The 19,970-nt window shown below is 37.5% G+C and overlaps 1 protein-coding gene across 5 annotated transcripts in view; it reads right to left on the bottom strand.

Moving 5' to 3' along the window:
* Window positions 1-13,891: 13,891 nt before the first annotated feature.
* Window positions 13,892-19,970, bottom strand: part of KHDRBS2 (KH RNA binding domain containing, signal transduction associated 2) — a 598,658-nt gene continuing 592,579 nt past the window's right edge. For 4 of the 5 annotated variants that reach the window (XR_004917485.2, XR_013441225.1, XR_013441226.1 and 1 more), the window contains 3 exons: window positions 15,848-15,905; window positions 15,546-15,672; window positions 13,892-14,094 (listed from right to left, as the gene is read on the bottom strand). The gene's annotated coding sequence lies outside the window, so the exon portion shown is untranslated. The remainder of the gene's footprint in view (window positions 14,095-15,545; window positions 15,673-15,847; window positions 15,906-19,970) is intronic. The other variant, XR_004917482.2, reaches the window with a different exon arrangement.

Below are 19,970 nucleotides of genomic sequence, written 5' to 3'. Positions count from 1 at the left end.
GGCTGACTCAGCTGTTAATTCACCTGCCATGATGATTATCAGAATAGATCTACAATCTGCTTTTTTTCTCAATGTCCTTGCTAAGGATAATAATGCTTCCAAAGATTTCCTGGTGTGACAATGTCAATTCACTACAAGATTAAGGACTTTTATCTTTATTTCCTCTGATTAAATATAATGCTTTAATATGTGGAATGATAATAGTTTCATCTTTTCAGTGACTTCCTGTTCAGTCTTTCAGGGTAGGACTTAAATTGTCTTGACCAATAAAGACATTCTAGGTTACATACAGACAAAAGGAATGGTGAGATGGGGGAGACCACTTAGTCTACCAACATTTTCATTCTAGATAGAGGCATCATTGTGAGCATCAGATTCCTTTTTTGTTTTCAAAGAGTACAATAAAGTTTTTGCTTTGTTTTGTTTTAAAATCATTAACTCAGGATTTTGCATCAGTGTTAAGAGCTGAGGCTCCAGAGACAGCATGACCTTGGTTTGGATATTAGCTCTGTGACATGCTAGCTCTGTGAACTTTGGCCTGGAAAAACCTGTTTTCTCATCTTCAAAATTGGAATGACAACAACAGCAATAATATATTTCATGTGCTTTATATCAAGATTAAATGAGTTACTGCAGATAACAGTTCATAGCTCATAGTAATCATTAAGTATGTATTATTATTTGATAAACTTTACCTAAGCAAGACTCTGCTGAACCTTCTCCTTTGCTCATATTATTTGAGTTATAGGTGAATATCATTCACTATTTAAAAACATGAAAAATTAGAACTAAAAACAAATGAAGAAACAAGCAATGTGCTGCTTTCTCATCATAGTCTGTCCATTCCCATCTCTAAAGTCAAATACCCTCTTCTTGTTCTTTGGGAATCACTGAATCCCTAGATGTTACTGATTGATAATATTCTACACACATTGCCTACCAAAGAAAGAAATCAAAGAAATAGTCGGAATCTGTTTAGCTTTGTTGTTCCATTTTTTTAAGTATTTATTAATATAAGTTGGACAAGTTCAAAGTTGACCAATCCATAAAAGTCTATGAAAAGTACATATAGGGTTGTTCCAGGTATATTATAAAGGATAGCAGTCATTTTTTCCTCCAAATATTACTTTTTATTTCTTAAGAGACAGAATCCTAAAAAGAGAGAGAGAATCCTGAGTCATAGATTATGGTTCTGTCTCAAAATGACATTTTCTTCCTGAAAGAAGTTAACTATAGACAAGTGTTTATGTTCCTATGTTCTCTGAACCAGCATCAGAAACATGGAACATCAATAGATAGAACGAGGGTGAGAGTTTTAGGTGCAAAAAAAATGGATGACTTAAAAATATGAGCAAGCTTACTGTTTGCTTTGAAATACACTAAAGCCTCCCCTGTTTGAGTGCCTTTCTGGAAGATTAAGACACATTATATTTTAAAGCTACTGAAATATTTCATCTTGAACTCAATGGCCATGTATGTGAGGTTGAGGGAAGGATTATTGGGGAGCAGTTAGCTAGAAGAATGGAATATGATGATCCTTTAGTAAGAATATTATAACATTTTTGTTACAAGATGATGGAATATGTATAAAATATTATTGTATTCTAAACCATTCATAACCTAAACTATTTTTGTAATATTTGTAGTTGATCAAGCGACTTAATTAATTTGACTAATAAACTAGAATGGAGGGACGTCTGGGTGGCTCAGTTGGTTAAGCATCTGCCTTCAGCTTAGGTCATGATCCCAGGGTCCTGGGACCGTGGGGCTCTCTGCTCAGCGGGGAGTCTGCTTCTCCCTCTCCCTCTGCCTGCCGCTCCCCCGCTTGTGCTTGCTCTCTCTGTCTGACTAATAAATAAATAAAATATTAAAAAAAAACAACCCCAAACCTAGAATGGATCCTTGGCATTTGCTAAGGCCAAATATGAATGATAAACTTCCATATATCAAACCTTACTTCCTTCTGCTTGATCCTAACAACTGTATTAATGAGAAGACTGAGGTCTAAAGAGTCAACAAAGTCTTACAGAGCCTGCTTAGCTAGCTTAGTTAATACCAGGCACAGAATAAACCAACTACCTGTGTTCTCCAGTTGAGCTTTGCTCCCTGACTTCCCAACTTAAGTGGAGAAAACTTTAAAACATTCAAGAACAATCTCTTTCATTAGGCTAGATCTGAAGCCACTAAAACCATCAATATTACGATGACTATTTTAATTCTCAGGGACAAGTTATTTTATTGAGTAGCTCTTTGTTTTTCTTTTTTATGTATGCAGAAAATAAGAAAGAGATTACAGCCAAACTTAGAGCTGGTTGAAGCCAATTTCAAAGCAAGAGAAATGAGAATTTAGATGCAGATGTGAAGCAATTAAGTATTTTCACCAGAAATAATTGGACTATTGGGATTCAAAAATACATTTAAAAATATAACTTACCTATTTAGATATATGTAATTGTTAGGTTTTGTTTTAAACTTAGAAACAGTAAAACTAATTTCATACCACATTTTAAACTATAGGCTCCCTACAGGACTGTACACCTGGAATTTAAAGACTGATGCATGAAAAATTGATTCATTTCAGCCTTCTCAGTGATCAGTGTGGCTGTATGCATATATTCTGGGTATCGATTTTGAAGGATAGCTATGCTTTCATCCAGATTATCTATTTCATTGTCTCAACCGTCATCTTATTTTGATGATCTTCTTTCTAAAATGCTACCTATTATTAAAGTAATTACCTCTGAGTATTTTCTTGCAGCAATACTTTATAGCACTCCGGTATCTTACAAACCATATTTATTTTGATATGTTAGGCAGCTAGAGTATGTGATTAGAATTAAATATTAAAAATCCAAATTAAGAAGAATGTTAATTTATTTTGTTCTGAAAGCTTATTAACTGAAGAAAAGTCTGATTTTCTATCTATTTTGAGTATCTTGTGTCAGCAATATCATGTTCATAGCACACCTCATTAAGTAAAGTAATTTAACAAAAAACTGTATCCAGATGAATGCTAATAACTTACAAAAGCACAAATAAAATTGAATTTGTATGAGGAAGTGTTTGCCTATGTCTAGACACTAAGTAATCATTAATTTCCACATATTCCCTAGAAATAATTAGAAAATTTCATTGTTTTGCTTAACCTTTGGATTTTCAAGAATACCATATAAAATTAAAGACAAAAAAGTAAGCAATAAATCTTAACTTTTCCCCCAAATTGTCATCTTTTCCAAGAAAATTTAACACTATCTTGTATCAATTTGCCATTTATTTCCTTATTCTTTCCATGATTTTCATAAAGTTTCATATCAAATTGCTCTCCCTATCAGTACAGAATGAGTTTTTAAAATTAGGAAGGAATTTGAACCTGAGTAGAAAGTCATTATTAGTCATAATAACTAATGATACTCTTTTAGCAATTATAACATTTTGAAGGCACATATTTCCTATAGATGCTCCTGAATCAATCATTAACAAATGTTGATTCTGTCATTGGTAAGACATTGTTTTGAGCCCCATTGTACCAGGGCCTGTGCCTTTGGGAAATAGCTTTCTCACGTGGTGGTCTGCTAGTTACCTAGAAGTTTTAGAATTCAGTCTACCATTACACATGGAACATTCTTTGGGCCACATGTATAACATTGGCAATTTTCAGGGAAAAGGATGGTTTTTAAATAAATTTTAAAAATATTTTAATTTTCACATGACATTTTTCTGTTAGACAATGACTGGTCTTAATGTGGATAAACTTTTTGAGATACATCTCACCCCTCAGGAAGCTGCAATTCTTTAAGTGGTCTTCTGCTGACATCTATATAACTGATTACAGTTCTTATTACACATACAGCTTTTTCTTTAATGCCTTAAGTATTTGTTTCTATGTTTGTTTATTTGTTGCTTTCTCTAAAATATAAGCTCCATAAGGGCAGAGGCTTTTGCCTGTTTTGTTTTATGCTATTTCATTTTCAGCTGCACATTCAACAAACATTTTCTCTGTCCATAAGAAACTCAGTTATTTTTCCTTTATAATGCTGAGGAGTAAGTGAGCTAAATTTTGTCAATTTGCGATTTTAAAAATATTGAAATTTTAGTCAAAGTCAGTCATTTTGCAGCAAGACCTTTAGTCTCTTTAATATGAGATTATTTGTACAAGGTTTGTTGTAAAGATCCAAAATATAATGATTATGAATCTCTTAGAAAAATTCTTGCCACAACCATTCCATTGCTGTAGGCTAGTTCCCCGCCCCCCCATGCAAATTTCATGTGTAGTGTAGTTTTTTGGTTTGTGGGATTTATTTTCAGTTTTTAAAAACTGCTTAATTTAAAAACTACACAATATAGTTATATGTATCAAAAGTCAAAACTGTATAAAAATTTATAGTTTGAGAAGTTTGCTTAATTCCTTCTCACCTACTTTGGTAATTATTTTTTAAATTTCTCACTTACTCTACCAGTGACTCTTTATACAAATAGACTCAGAAGACCTGTTTCATTAGTAATATTATTGATTGTTTTAATTGAGATTTCACATATCTTATACATTTAAGACAGTATCTATTCTTTCCGAAGTTTTTGTAATGAACCAGAGTGTTAGTCATTATAGTCTGTTATTGGAGAGGCAGCATGGGTCTGGAACCAGATGTTTTTGAATTACCATTCCAGCTCTGCTATTTACAAGATGTGTGGTTCTGTAAAGTCAGTCAGTGACTCTGAGCTAAATTTCATCATTGCAAAGTGGAACTAATAACATTTACCTCTTAAAGATTAAAAGAAATGTGGTAGCCATGGATTGTGACACTTAGATATCTTTTCAAGAGGAACTACCCCTTTCTTTTGTCGTCGTCTTTTTTTTTTTTTTTTAAGTAATCTTTACACCCAGTGTAGGGCTTGAACTCATGACTCTGAGATCAGGAGTAGCATGCTTACTGACTGAGCCAGCCAGGTGCCCTGAAACTGTCCCTTTCTATTAAGGGCTAGCACATCTGGATCAGTAAAGACACCGTAAAAGTCTCTCCCCTACAAGACAACAGATGCTTCTTGAAGAGTAGCCCACCTCCTCTCCTGGCTTCTAGGCCAATAACTCGGGTTAAATCTCAGCATAATCTGAGTGGAGATGACCTAAGCCTGATAATGGATGAAAGAATTTTATATACAAAGGAGCTGTAAAGATGGGTCAGCATTTATCAGCTGGATCCAAGGAATGGGCTGGATTTTGAGGAAGCTTGATCAAGTAGGCCAGAATGTAAGTCTAAATATGTAAGAATTCACTGATTTGGGTGTCTTTCTTGGAACACAGGATTTAATACTATAGCAAGGACCTTAGGGGATATGGTGAAGTCAGTGTTAGAACCTGGAGAAAGTGAGAGCCCATGCATGCCAGAACGGATCTGCCTGAGTTTCCCTGGTAGATAGTGGAGGAAGTAGTAGTGGTTGATTATGATGTGTCAACATAGGTTCATCCTTGGTAACAAAATGTACTAGTCTGGTGAGTGATGTTGATAATGGGGGAGGGTATGCATGTGTAGGGGCAGGGACTATATGGAAAATCTCTGTGCCTTCCTCTTTTTTGTTGTGAACCTAAAACTGTTCTAAAAACCTAAAATCTTTATTAAAAAAAAAAAAAAGTATGTGCCCATAGTAAGAGCCTCAGCATCACTAAGAACTTTGATGGTGCCTCTCAGCTCTGCAGGCAGAGATGATGGTAGAAGTACTCACAGAATGGGGTTTAGTAAGAGCAGAGGGAATAATGGAGCTTGAAGGAATAGAGCCTATTTGGAAGTGCTTGATTGCTGAAGCTATGTCATCACAATTTCTATAATGACTGGCAAGGATGACTGACAGCCACGGGACTTTGACTTGCAGGGAGTTGTGGGGATGGTTAGTGGCATCTCTAGGGGCAGAATAGATGGACAATCAATAAGGGAACTGCTTAACATGTACACACAGAAGAAGGTAAAATTGAGGAACGATATTGCAACAATGCAGCAAGTGTAGACTGCGTAGATTCCTTCAGGCTTTGCAGCAGATCCTATGGTGTAGGACATGTCAGTGGTGGATAATGATGCAGTGTGGGGTTTATAAGCCCTAGTGGAAAAATTAAAACACAGGCCTCTGGGGTTTTGGAGCAAGGCAATGCCATCTGCAGCAAAGGAGTACATGCCTCCCGAGAAACCACTCCTGCTATTTTACTGAGCCCTGGTGGAGACAGAACCCTTATCCATGGTGTAACAAGTGACCATGCATTTAGAACTATTCATTATAACTGGGCTCTCTCTTGGACACACCAAGTCATAAAGTTAAGCAGACCCATCAGCATTCCATCATAAGATGGAAATAGTACATTCTGGTTGAGCCTGAGAAGGATTAGAGGACATGAGTATAATGCAGAAGCAGGTATCCCAAACCACCATGTCGTTCATCACAGTTGCACCAGTGCTCCTCCCCCAGCTTGCACCTGAGGCCTGATTTGTGGAGGGTGGGGGCAGGGGGTTGGGATTCCATATGACCACCTGAAAAAGGGAAAAAATCCTGAGTTTGGCTCATGGATAGGTCAGTTTGTATGTGGATGTAAGCTGAAAATTGACGTTGGCTACATTATAGTAACATTCAAGGGTGGCTTAGAGATTCGATGAAGAGGGTAATCTTTCCTCATTGGTAGAACTGCAAGAAATGCACATGGTTATCTACTTTATGGGGCAAGAAGAGTGACCTGAGGTGAAAACATATACAGATTCTTGGGCAGGGACAATGACCTAGGACTGGAAAATAAAAGGATTAGATTAGTGAAGATAAGGCAGTCTGGAGTAGAAATATGTGGAAAGTCATATGGGAGGAGACCAAGAGTCTGGAAATTTTTGTATCCTAAGTCAATGCTGACAACAAATCATTTTTCACTGCAGAGGTACCGAATACCTAGGTACACAAAATGATTTGGCTCATGACGTTAGCCAACTTTTGTCATCAACCACCCCAGAACTGGCATAATGGACATATGAACAGAGTAGTCACAGTGGCAGAGATGGAGGCTACAAACTGGTCCTGTAGCATGAATTCCCACTTAGCAAGGCTGATCCAGCTACTGCCACATCTGGATGTCCAATCTTCCAGCAAAAGATACCAAGTGAACTCTTGTTAACAATTCAGTTACACTGGGGATGCTCCATTCTAAAAGGTCCAGGAATTCACTCTCACAGGGAAAGAGATCTATTATGAATATGGGTACACTTATGGGTTTGACTTTCCTTCCAAAAGGGATTTAGTCAGCACTACTATCTGGAGGTTTACTGAAAGTCTGATCCATAGGCATTGAATTCCTCACAATATCATCCAACAGAGAAACCACAATAAATATGGTATAGGTATGGACCAATGGCCACAGGATCCACTGACTGAATCACATACCACACCATCCAGAGGCAGCTCTTCTCACAGAATGTTGGAATGACCTTCTATTGGAGAGTCAGCTTGGTGGCAGTACTGTGTGAAGAGGCGTTGCCATACTTCAGGACATAATAGATACTAAGTCAGAGGTCTAAATAAGAAGAATATATGGGCCCAAGTACCAAGAGGTAGGAAAGGAATGGTGCTACTTACAGTCTACTCCTAACTCCACTGTGGAACTTTCCATTAGAGGCCCTAGTCTGCAAAGGGGCAAACTCTTGCCAAGGAAAAGAGCAGAGGTATCATTAAACTAAAAGCTACAGCTGCTACTTAGGCAGTTCGGACAATTTGTGTCCAGAAAATACCAGGTAAGGAGGGGAGTCACCATTTTTGCAGCAGTAATGAATCCGTTTTCCAGAACAATATAAGGCTACTTTTTTCATGAGGGAGGCAGTATGTGTGGAATCCAGGTGATTCACTTTGACATCTGTGATATTTCGTTGTCCAGTTTTTTTTTTTAAAGATTTTTATTTATTTATTTGAAAGAAAGAGAGTGAGTGAGAGAGAGAGAGCATGAGCAGGGGGAGGGGAAGAAGCAGACTCCCCTGTTAAGCAGGGAGCCTGACTCGGGGCTCAATCCCAGGACTCTGGGATCATGACCTGAGCTGAAGGCAGTCGCTTAACTGACTGAGCCACTCAAGCACCCCAGTCCCTTGTTCAGTTTTAATAGTGAGTGGACAGGGGTGCCTTGGTGGTTCAATCAGCTAAGCCTCCAACTCTTGGTTTCAGCTCAGGTCATGATCTCAAGATCCTGGGATGGAGCCCTGTGTTGGGCTCTGTGCTCAGTGGGGAGTCTGCTTCTCTGCTTCTCTGCCTCTCTCTCCTTCTTCTGCCTCTCCCCTGCTCATGCGCACGCTCTCTCTCTCTCTCTCTAAAATAAATAAATAAATCTTTAAAAAAAATAGTGAGTGGACATATGCAGCAATCTTTGTTTGAAAAAGGTATGATTGGGTAGGTCTCAGAATCATCAAGAATGAGTTTTTGGGTTACAACACCAGGTAAACCAGCAGGACCTACAATTGTTACACAAAACTAACTGCAGAGACAGGGCTATGATTTGTCCTAACATACCACCATTTAAAATTTTTCTCAGGAAGAGAGATCCACAGGAATGAAGAGATACTTCCTGGATATCTGTGGAGGAGAGATTTCATGAGATATACAAGGGGTGGACTGTAGTGGCCATGGAAGTGTACCACTCAGATATCCCTTGTAGAAAACAGTTGGCAAATGACCTCTAGTTGCTAGGCTTCATTGCATCGTTCCTGTAAAGCCCATGCTCTCCTGGGCTGCCCCCAGCCCATAACTGAGTATAACAGAGGTACCGTATATAACCAGGTAATTCTGGCCTAATCTAACACTCTGCTTATGGGCAATTTTTCCTTTGGCACTGTACTGCTCCCCTACCCAACCTTTCACAGATGTCAGACCTGCACCAGAATCTGAAGGCTTTTCCTGATCTTGCTCCTTCTCTTTATCCTCCGCAGGCATTTCTCCCAGCAAATCACTTGCACATCTAATTCTTAGCATCTACTTCTCACAGGAATAAAACTGAGACATTAGATAATGCTGCCTATGGAAGTTCTAATCATTGTGATTCAAACTAAGTGCTCAAAAAAATTTTTTTAAGTCCTTATGAGTCAGTATATGTTTTTAATATGTTCTAGAAATTGCTTATGTCTTAAGCCATTTTCTGATACCTCCTAACCATGGAGCTAAGAATATTTTGCATGCATATAAGGTTTGATTATATAAAAAATATATTATACTGTATTTATTAATTTGAAATAACAAATAGTCATTTATATTATTTGCCAAGTCCATAATCTATTGTAGAAGTATAAAGAAGCAATATCCAAATATAGTGTATTTTAAAATATAACCCTTTTCTGCTTATAGATATCTTACTTTTAAGTAAGGCATATTCTTTCTGGAATCCATTTCTGATCATTCAAAAGTTGAATAATAAATAGTTGAAATAGAAAAAAATCTTTTACATAGTTTCATTTGTGTCACTGTCACTGAATAAGAGAGAAAAGATAATGTTTTTCATTTGAATACAATCATCCTCAAAGGCAAATACTTGTAGGTATTATTGCAGGTATAGGGAGTAGGTTGGTTGATCTACTACTTCTTAGCTGATAACTGCAGTAATCTGTGGCAAGGAATTGAACTGAGAATATGTCAAAATAGAGTATAGCTAAGTTTATGCTGGTATGCAATGCACAAAATAGAGCATTAATAATGCTGACCTCATCACTTTTGCATTTGTCTAACAAGAATGAAGTATTTTAAGTCACTGCTCTATCAATTTTGGATTTGTATATTTTTTAGATCACATTTTCTTTAGGGACTTGTTTTATTAGCATATAAAAGATATATATTTTAGACATCTGGTTAAGAAAGAAGATGCAAGAACTGTTTCTGTTCATGCTAATGTTAGTATCAGGCTCAGGGTTGATTTCCTTAGACAAATATGCTGTGTATGTTTGGGTTGCTTTTCCCATGCATATCCTCTTGACAAGGACTGTAGACCTTGCTAAGTAGCTCTGAACACAGAACTATACCATGTGACTTTCTCTTTGTGGCCAGAGTTACATAGCTAGTTTTCTCTCTCTAGTTTGTTTTGGAACTTCAGCTGTCTGCTGGAGTTCCACCTAAGAGAGCCTAGAGTTACTTCTGGAATGAAGAATGTGGCTGGACTTTGTCCCTGGTTCTTCAGAGGAATCCTTTAAATCCTTGGATTTCCCAGGTGATAGGAGTATCTTTGTTACTTATGGTGGGCCTTTTGAGCCCCACCTGAGTTTACGCTAATAAGATAACTCTTGGAGTACCTTTAGATAGCTAACCCAATGAGCCAGAATGGGGGCTGGAAAGGAAAGATCAATCATGTAAGTAGAGGTTTAGGGCTTTGAGTCCTGTGATATCAGCCTGACCTCTGGGGAGGGGAAGGAGGTTAGAGATTAAGTTCAGTTTTATAGCCAGCGATTCAGTCAGTCATGCCTATGTAATGAAACTCCAATAAAAAATCATGTACAATGATGTTCAGTTCAGCCTCTTGAGCTGCTGACGCTCATCAGTATCCTGAGAGGGTGATACATCTTGAGGACACAGAAGCTTCACAATTGGGAAGCTCCCACATCTTCCTGTATGTTTCTTCATTTAGCTTGTTCTGATTTTTATCCTTTACAATAAAACTTTAGTGCTTTCCTGAATCCCGTGAGTCATTTGAGTGAATTATCAAACCTGAAGGAATAGTGGGCAGCTCCAAATTTATAGCCACTTGGCCCCAAGGATGGGTGGCCTGGGAACCCTAGAGCTTGCGGCTGAAGGGAGAGTGGTCTTGTGGGGGGCTGTGCCCTAAACCTGTGAAGTTTGACTGAATTTGGATTGTTAGCCTCAGAACTGCATTGCACATTCTATAAATCCTAAAGCATAAGCTCCTTTAATGGCCAACCAATTTATCTGCTGAACTTTGTTTTTCTTCCCACATTTGCACCATTCAGTCCAGTTTCTTCTTCCTTTGTAACATATTTCACAGGCATCCCCTTCAGTTCGTGTTCTGCTGGCGCACGTGTATTCCTTTTGGCTTGGGCTAATTCACTACAACTTAAGCTGCCTATCCTCGTTGCATTCTCTTCTGTATTGATCAAATTATCTCCCTTCCCCTCTCCTCAACCTCAAACACCTTTTTCAGAGATAACATGTTTAGTGCCCACTGCAACAATCTCTCACATGGCAGGCACTCATTTATTTGTTGAATAAATATCTCCCTGCTGTTCAAACCCCATTTCTCCAAGGAACCCCACAAGTTGATCCCTATACATCTCTTCAGTTCTGTTTTTCTTACTTCCATAAATGAATCCCTTATTCCAACCCAGTTGTTTGCTCCCAAACAATATGGGTCCATCTCCATTCCACTGCACAAGCTGCCTGTCTGAAATGCTCCTTTTCCTTCTCCACTTGTTTAAGTGCCACCTCCAGGAGCCTTCATGGACTCCATTCCTCAGGGATGGCTCTCACCTCCGAATTCTCTTAGCACACCTTGTAGGCATATTGTGTGTATTGTATGCAGTTCTCATTTGGCTCTTAGTCTTGACCACCTGGGATTTTATATTATTCCAGGTTCTTTTAAAATCCATACCACGGTCTTTTGAAAACAGGCAAATGTAATACAATTTTTTTGTGATCTCGACTAACACATGTAAAAGGTGCACCAGATTTCCACTTTTTCTATAGATTTTTCTTTTATTCTGTCTAATTAGTGCAAGCAGTCAAGCCTGATCTATAAAAACAATGAAGATGGGGAAGATACCTTAGCTACTAATTGTGCAGCTGTTCTAATCAACCCAGTATTTTAATGTCTGAAATTTTAGAGGTAGTCTTGTCCATACTATCCTCCTTGTAGCCAGAATTACAGAGAATTTGTTTGTTGTCCTTCAGTAGGGCATGTGTGATTTTTTCACTTATTTGTTCTAATCTGAACTTTTCTCACCTGAATCTTCAAAGTCAGCAAAGGCTCACATTTTCCACCATGAAACGAAGCAAAAAATACACTTACAAACATAATAGGGCAGACCTCACTGTTTCCAAACAGGGAAGAAACCATGCCCCAAACTTTATTTAAATAATACAATCTTTTTAGGCAGTTTTGCCATCCTTACTTTGGCATATCTTCTTACATCACCTGGATGCCCATATATAATTGAGGACTAAATATTGGCAGTATTGGGGCGCCTGAGTGGCTCAGTCGGTTAAGCGTCTGCCTTTGGCTCAGGTCATGATTCCAGGGTCCTGGGATCGAGCCCCACATCGGGCTCCCTCCTCAGCGGGAAGCCTGCTTCTCCCTCTCCCACTCCCCCTGCTTGTGTTCCCTCTCTCGCTGTCTCTCTCTCTGTCGAATAAATAAATAAAATCTTTTAAAATAAACAAACAAACAAACAAACAAATAAATAAATAAATATTGGCAGTCTTTGTTATTTTGTGGCAAAGAGAAGAAAAGCTAGATTCCATTCTCACTAATCAAGAAGGGTGCACAATTCAGCATTCATTCAATAGAGACATGCCTTGGGAAGAAATGGCCTTTTTGTGAGCAAAACACAATTTTTTAGAAAAAAATCAAAACCTGAAGTTGACTGCAGGAAGTTTACTAATTTTACTTTTGGGCAAATGGGTTCTGCGGCATTAGGTCTACATTTGTTTTAAAGAGGTTTATATGTTCTGAAACGGACTGATCAATAATAATACTGAAAAAGTAGGGTGTTATAAAGCTGAATTTTAAAGTACAGCACATCTAATCTGTGAATAAAGATGAATGTGTTTGGAAATAAAGATAAAGGGAATAGTGAAAACTTACTTCTCTGAAAAATATTAGATGTTAGATGTATTAGACCTAAATTTGTTAGATAAATTTCAAATTTCCTTATAAGATTCCACATTATTTTTACTTACTGTCAGTAGAAACACATTTTTACAGATCTTGCTTTGTGAAATGTAATCTCGTGGTGATTTCATATTCCTACACCTGAGTTAATGGTTTCTTTCAAATAGTTCTTCCAACCATTTACACGTTTATGGGTCAATACACATTTGAAAGCACTCAGTAGGGAATTTGAAAATTAACTCCTATTAACTCAAAGGGATAGCAGAATTATGTACTGATATAATGGTCTTGTAGAGAGCAAGATGGAGTCACTCAGGTCAAGCAGGGGCCTGTGTCAGGCAAATGCAGGCAGTTTAGGATACTGCAGCTATGAAATATCCCCGAGACCAACACCAGCTGACGACACCCCAGAACTAATAGCAAGCAGAAGCAGAGGAGGTCTGCAGGGGCCCAAGACTGATTATATCCCTTTAAAAGGGGAGGATTTTTGTAGCAAACTGTCAGACTCTTCAGACACTGACCCCTCTATGTCTGACCACTTAAGAAAGGCAGCTGCCGCAGAAGGTTCTGCACGATTGATCTCCGAACGGAACCGAGAGCCTTCACTGCTGGAACGTAATAAGCAGTAAGTGCCAAGAGCTGACCCGGACTGGACAGAGGCCTTATTTCAACTGCACGCCCACAGAGCAGTGTTTGGTTCGTTAACCTCCTACCCCCTGTGTATCTTGTTTGTTGTGTGGCTTGTCCTGTGTTCTGCTCTGTGTGCTGGGTAAAAAGCCCAAGTTAATCATGTGGTGAAATGTCATTGAGTTTGGAATCCTGAACCTGCTTTGTAATTACGTTAACCTTGCTTTATGACTGAATGAAGCTGACATTGTGGAAAGACACAACTTGTGTGTGCCTTCATAGCGTGCTCGTGACAGGTCTGTAAAATGGGATAGTGACTGAAAATTTCAGTTATTTTTACATTCTTACTCCTGCCTTTTGAATTTGTTGTTAAACATGATACTGAGCTGCTAAGAAATCAGACTAGTAAAAAGAAACATAGATATGTTCATATTTTAGACACCTCTTTATTTTCAAATTTTACAGATGTACGATAGCGTCTGATAGCCGAAGATCATGCTTGTACCAAAGTTGATTTCAAGAGTGAAAGGTAGAGCAAAAACATAGGTGCAAGACTGCTTCCTGGAGAAGACCCCCAGCTTCAACTATTGAAGGCTCCAGTGTCTTCTGTAGTGAATAGGATTGACTTTTGAGGAAAGTACCTAGAACCAAAGCAGAGGTACATGATTGGGAAAAGCTTTCTTGGGAAATTTCTCACATACAATAAAGGGTTGTATTATGGCAATAATACTGCGTCTACTTGCAGAGCAAATTCTGAACAGATGCCTGCAATGAAGAGGTGCAGAATAGGTACCAATGGAGCGGGTTTTCTGTTTTAAGGGTCCTTGGACTTTGGGCAAGAGAAGAGAGTGGCCAGGAGATAATGACAACAGTGATGAGCAGGGAATGTATTTCATCATATCACTAAAAGGGAAGAGCTAGGGGCATCTGGGTGGCTCAGTTGGTTAAGCGTCTGCCTTCAGCTCAGGCCATGATCTCAGGGTCCTGAGATCGAGCCCCACATTGGGCTCCCTGCTCAGCGGGGAACCTGCTTCTCCCTCTCCCACTGCCTCTCCCCACCCCTGCTCTCACTCTCTCTCTCTGACAAATAAATAAATAAAATCTTAAAAATAAATAATAAATAAATAAATAAATAAATACATAAATAAATAAAAGGGAAGAGCTGGACTCTATGTATGGGGGATATAAACTATCCCAAAGAATGGCATCTTGGAGTTCAGTGCATATATCTAGGGCTGAGCTGAGTGTTGGAGGCTTATGTCAGGATTCTGCATATACTACCTATTTGTCTCTTTTGGTTGGGTGGCTTTTTAGACTCCTTAGTGAGAGGCAGTATTGCTTTAGAACCAAATTATTTTAAGTTGGAAGCTGAAGTTGTATCTCTCCCTTTCTTTGATGAACATCTGACTATTTCCAAAGAAGTTCAATTTGATCCAAGTTTAGGAGGTAGAAGAAAGAGAAAGAGAAAGAGAGAAAGGCAGCGTTTTACTTAGAAGAGACACATCAGTAAGTTTTTGGAATAAGAAATACAGTCCCTAACTTAGGAAATGTCATTCTTTCAATAATCATATTTCAGCATTTCCTAGGCGTCAATACTTTGGTAGGTATTAGAGCTATAAAGATGAATAGGACATGTTTCTGCCCATTGGGAACTTACATCCTAATGGGGGATAGAGACACATAAGCAAAAAATGACCATACAGTATGTTCCATTTTCTGATGGATTTGCTGGAGGTACTCTGAGAGGAGAGGTATACCTAACCCACACCAGGGACAAGGGGGAAGGGTCAGAAAATACTTCAAAACAGTAGTAGCTGAGCTAAATTTAACCAACAAATATATGTGCTCATGACTTTGTGTACAGGGCTATCTGTTGAGTTGTGACAGTAAATATATCAGTAGCATTCAAAGATGAGTCAGTATTGGACCTTAAATGCAACTAGGGAATTTGGATTTGATAGAAATGGGAGATTATTTAAGTTTTTAAGCGAGGAGAACAATATGGCAGAAACGCTTCTCAAGCTTTCAGTCAGTAGGACAATTAGGTGAAAGGGGATTGGAGGCAGGGAGGGAAGCGATGTCAACCACTTACATGTGAAGCAGCGGAGACCTGAATCTCGGATGGTGGTTGTGGGGAAAACACAATTTGTCAGCATGTGAGTCTGCATTCTGAGTTTATTTCAAATGTTTTTCCCTCAAGAATGGGCATTTGATTGAAACTGGAGGAGGGAAGAAAGCCATAAATCAATCAACAAGACCACCCAACTGATAACTGGTTCGAAGGCTGTGAAACTCTCTGAAGATGTAAATACAGGATTTGAAAGAGACATGGAAATAGATGAAATGGAGAAGGTCAAAGTTGGTTCCCAGATGCAGGTATCAGTGTCCACTTACATGCCCATTTATTTCTTTCACGGGGCTCCTGTTGTTTTTTCAGCATGATGAAAATGTTCTGAAAGAAAACAGGAACGACTAAATTTGTGAAAGGACTTGCACCAAGTAACATGAGTGTGGCCAACAGAAATTTGCGACTTAAAATGAAGTTTAATATACCTAGTAATTGGTAACTATTATTTTAATACCAAATGATCTTTAGGGAAAAAAAAAATGTGTCGTGTGGTACTTAGAATGGTCCTAGTATGAGAAGGAAGCCAACTCAAAATAATTTATCATGATAAATATCATGGAGAAATAGAGGAAGGAAATACTTAATGAGCGCTTGTGATATTCCAGACATTGTGCTAGGTGCTTTATTAGAACAAAATATTTCTCAAATTAGAATGTGTACATATTGCATTTTATCATTTTAGTTGGAAAGTTTGATGGAATGATATTAGTTCCTCCTAAGAAGGTTATAGCATAAACAATTTTGAAAAACAGTTTGGATACAAAAAGTAAATGTTCAGATCCAATTAAAAACGTTCAGGCAAATGATTGTGAATGGCATATTCTTGATTACCTATACCTTCTACCTCTGTTTATATGTAGCTATATTTGTTGGTGCCTGTGCTTTAGGGTCAGTCCCTATGAGGATGGCAAATTTTGATCTCCCCATTGGTAGAAGTTACTTTCTGACAGGGCCATTGTCCTTCGGGATTGATTGTGTCAAATTCATCACTGCCACTAAAAAATTAACAAAGCAGGTATCTTACAGATTTCAGTTTGAACTAATCATCTCCATATATGAAGGGCAGCATGCAGTTTCACAAATATAAATGAAAGCCAATATTCTCCTTCTTTAAACTTTCTAATTTATCTGAGTTATCTTTTTTGAAGTATTCATGATTTGAGGCAAAAAAAAAAAATGAACTGAGTAAAAGCCTACTTAGAACAAAATAAATTACCCTTTGATATCTAGTGTAGCAACCTAGTATTTGAGAAAAACAGAACTTCACAAAAGCTTAATATATTCAGAATTTGACAAAGTGTGACCCATTTACTGAAGCAGAAAATGCACCACAGGTTTTTCAGTGTTTCTTTTTTTCTTTCAAAAGCAGATAAATCATATTTATCAGCGAAATAAAAGAACTGCTTCTAGACTTACTTATTTAGGAGAAAATTGGGAAAGAAATAGAGGGGGGAAAAAACAAGAATTTTGTCTCAGGAAAATACTCCGCAAATAAAATGTGGTAGGTTTTAAAGATTTCATAGGAATATCAGAGTGGAGAGATAGTTAATGAATTTATGTAAAAAGATACTAATAGTTACTGTAGATTCCTTCTAGCCCTTCAGATACCGTGAGGATATTGAACAGTTCATAGAAGCCACATGTCCATGTTGCCATTTTTCATAGGAAATTTCTGAGATTTTTGTCAGGATTTTAAATATACTGGAAAAAGGATATGAAACCTTTACTCTGACTTACGTATCTCCTAAATATTCATCTCAGTGATAGCACTTTTCACATTTTTCCACAGGTACCAGTTTAATTGTCTTTCCTCTGCATGCACCAGTTTAATTGTCAATTCCCTGAAAATGGGGAGTTCCGTCTTACACACCCTCACATAGCCAGTCCCTGGTACTGCATTTAACACAAAACAGCTGTATCAACAAATGTTTGTTGACTGTAAGATTGAGGAAATAAAAATGGGAGTCCATGGACATTTCGTCATAAAAAAGAGTATATATTAACACGTAGATTGAGATATTTTTATATTAATCAAGCATTTAAAATAGACAAATATGACCACTGATTGTTTAAATATTTCTCCTTACAAAAAGAACTTACATAAAAGAAAATTCATTTCATTTATATCATTATATATTAACAATTTTATGAAATACTGAAAAAGCATGTAATTGTAATATTTCTTTAACAAGTCCAAGTAGTGAATGTTATGTTGATAAGCTAGGGGAATGACTGAGAGATTTCACTTCTCAACCTTATTTTTAGATTTTTTTTTTTTTGATTGATACTTTAAGCCAAAGTCAGAAGTGGGACTACAACTGAGTTTTCTAACAATGTGGATAAATTTTAAATGATACAGAAGGATTAAAAAAGTGTTTAAAAAAAAAAGTCTTTTAAATGCAGTTCCTTTATTCATTACAATTACTCCCAGTGGCCTGATGGAACAGATCATATGTGGCTAGAATGAGTTGAGTCCACAGTGCTGTAGATGAAATTAGAAAAAAAAAAATTGGAAATCCCTTTTGGGACCCTAGAAAAGCATTTCCAGTCTAAAGCCACAGGGCAGAAATGATCAATAATGGTGGCCATTTGACTCATTCATTTCTTTTAATGAACACACTCACAACTCACTAAAAGCATTCTTATAGGACTGGGATGGATTTCAATTCTCTGGTGACTGACAGAAATAGAGCCTTTGATAAAACCTAAAGGGAGTAGCACTGCTCCCCACCATTCTTTCCTTCCCCTCATCTTCACAATGTGGTCCTGTTTCACTCAGGAAAATATGTCATCTTGGTACAGACTGACAAGCAGTTGATTGGCAGCTATTAGTAAAATTCTCCCCATGATTCTTAATGCAGTTTATTTTAGGAAAGAATCCCAAAACTGTGGATGCATTTCAAATATGTAAAGTCTCAGGAATAAAGGCCTCAAGAAAAAATGGGCACTGAGCTGGTTTAATCATTTTATTAATATTCAGTAGGATCATTTCCATTTCTGTAGTCACTGCCCTAGTTCAAGTAAGCATTAATTGGTATCTAATAAAGTGCCATTAATACTGAGGATCCTTATAAATTGCTTTTGATAAATGAACAACATCTGGATTATTGCATCAGTCTCTTAACTTGTCTCACTTATTCAAGTTTCTTCCAATTATTACCTATTTTATATCTAACTGCGAGGAAGAAAAACCCTCTCTTGAATTTCCACCAATATTTAATTCCCTGCTTATGAAACTAGAGTTTGCTTATTCAAAACTCTTGTGCCTGAGATTAATTTTTTTTCCCACTGATTTCCCGAGATCTTCATTTCTTCCTATTCAGTTAATCTCTTATGAACTCAGTGCATCCATATTCTTCAAAAAAGAATTTTTTTTTTTTTTTGGTGTCATAATTTTCTGGTGTCATAATCTCAAATATGTAAGTTTAAGAATTTGTAAAATAAAAATACTAGCCTGTTGGCAAAGACTAGAAGTCTCTGTGATTTCAGAAAATGCCCCTTTCTTGGATCTAAGTCATAGGTGACTTGGGCAAGGATGGAAGGAGCTGTGGGGGTGAAGGGGAAGTGATGATTTTCTGGGCCTCTTTCTTTGTTGCTTCCTTGTCTCCCTATTTATAATACCATATTGTCTGTATATGAGATGTTTTGATATTCAAAGGGGTAGTAACTATTTTCAGAGCAAATGAACAGTTTAGTTACTAATCAAGAGTAAGTTTACTAAGGATATATTTTAACCTTTTAGATGGGGTTTTCTGAAGTTCAAGTATTACAGTCGCATATCATGGAATTGAATTATGTCCTGTTTTCATAAATCTTGTCCTCATATTTCATATTTCATGAAGATAAACTTAGGTCAAAACTCTCTAAAGGCATGAGAGAAATGAGGAGACTTTCAAAAGTCTGGTTGTGTGGTGCAGACCTCAATGTGGATAAATATTAATTTTAGCAGACAAATTTCTGTACCAGGCCTTGGAATTTTAATTGAATACTTTTTATCAGCAAGATTATTTAAATGCCTGGATTCATAGTTTCTATGTCACTAGGGAGTTATTTTTGAGAATAATACCATCTTTGTCTTTATAACTCTGCAACATCAGCTACAACTTTCCACTTCATGGAATCCCAGAGAATCTGGGCACATCTGCCAATCAGCTCTGTCATGAAGTGTCAACTCTTATTATGAGAAAACAATTTCAACAACAATTTATGAGATCAAATGTAGGAGCAAGCTACTGAATTTACTTCTTCACTTGTTTTTCCTCTCTCATCCTGTGTTGGGAAATACATCTCCCACAAATACATTCTCCAATTTCTGCCAAATTATGTCCTTAACTGAGTCCCACACCTAAAATGGACTTTCTCATTTGCCCAAATCATTCTGCCCAGAAG

This window comes from Halichoerus grypus, chromosome 9 (assembly GCF_964656455.1).
Source record: "Halichoerus grypus chromosome 9, mHalGry1.hap1.1, whole genome shotgun sequence".
NCBI classification, from domain to species: Eukaryota; Metazoa; Chordata; class Mammalia; order Carnivora; family Phocidae; genus Halichoerus; species Halichoerus grypus.
Note: the sequence above shows the minus strand (reverse complement) of the source record. Positions and strands in the feature narration are given on the sequence as shown.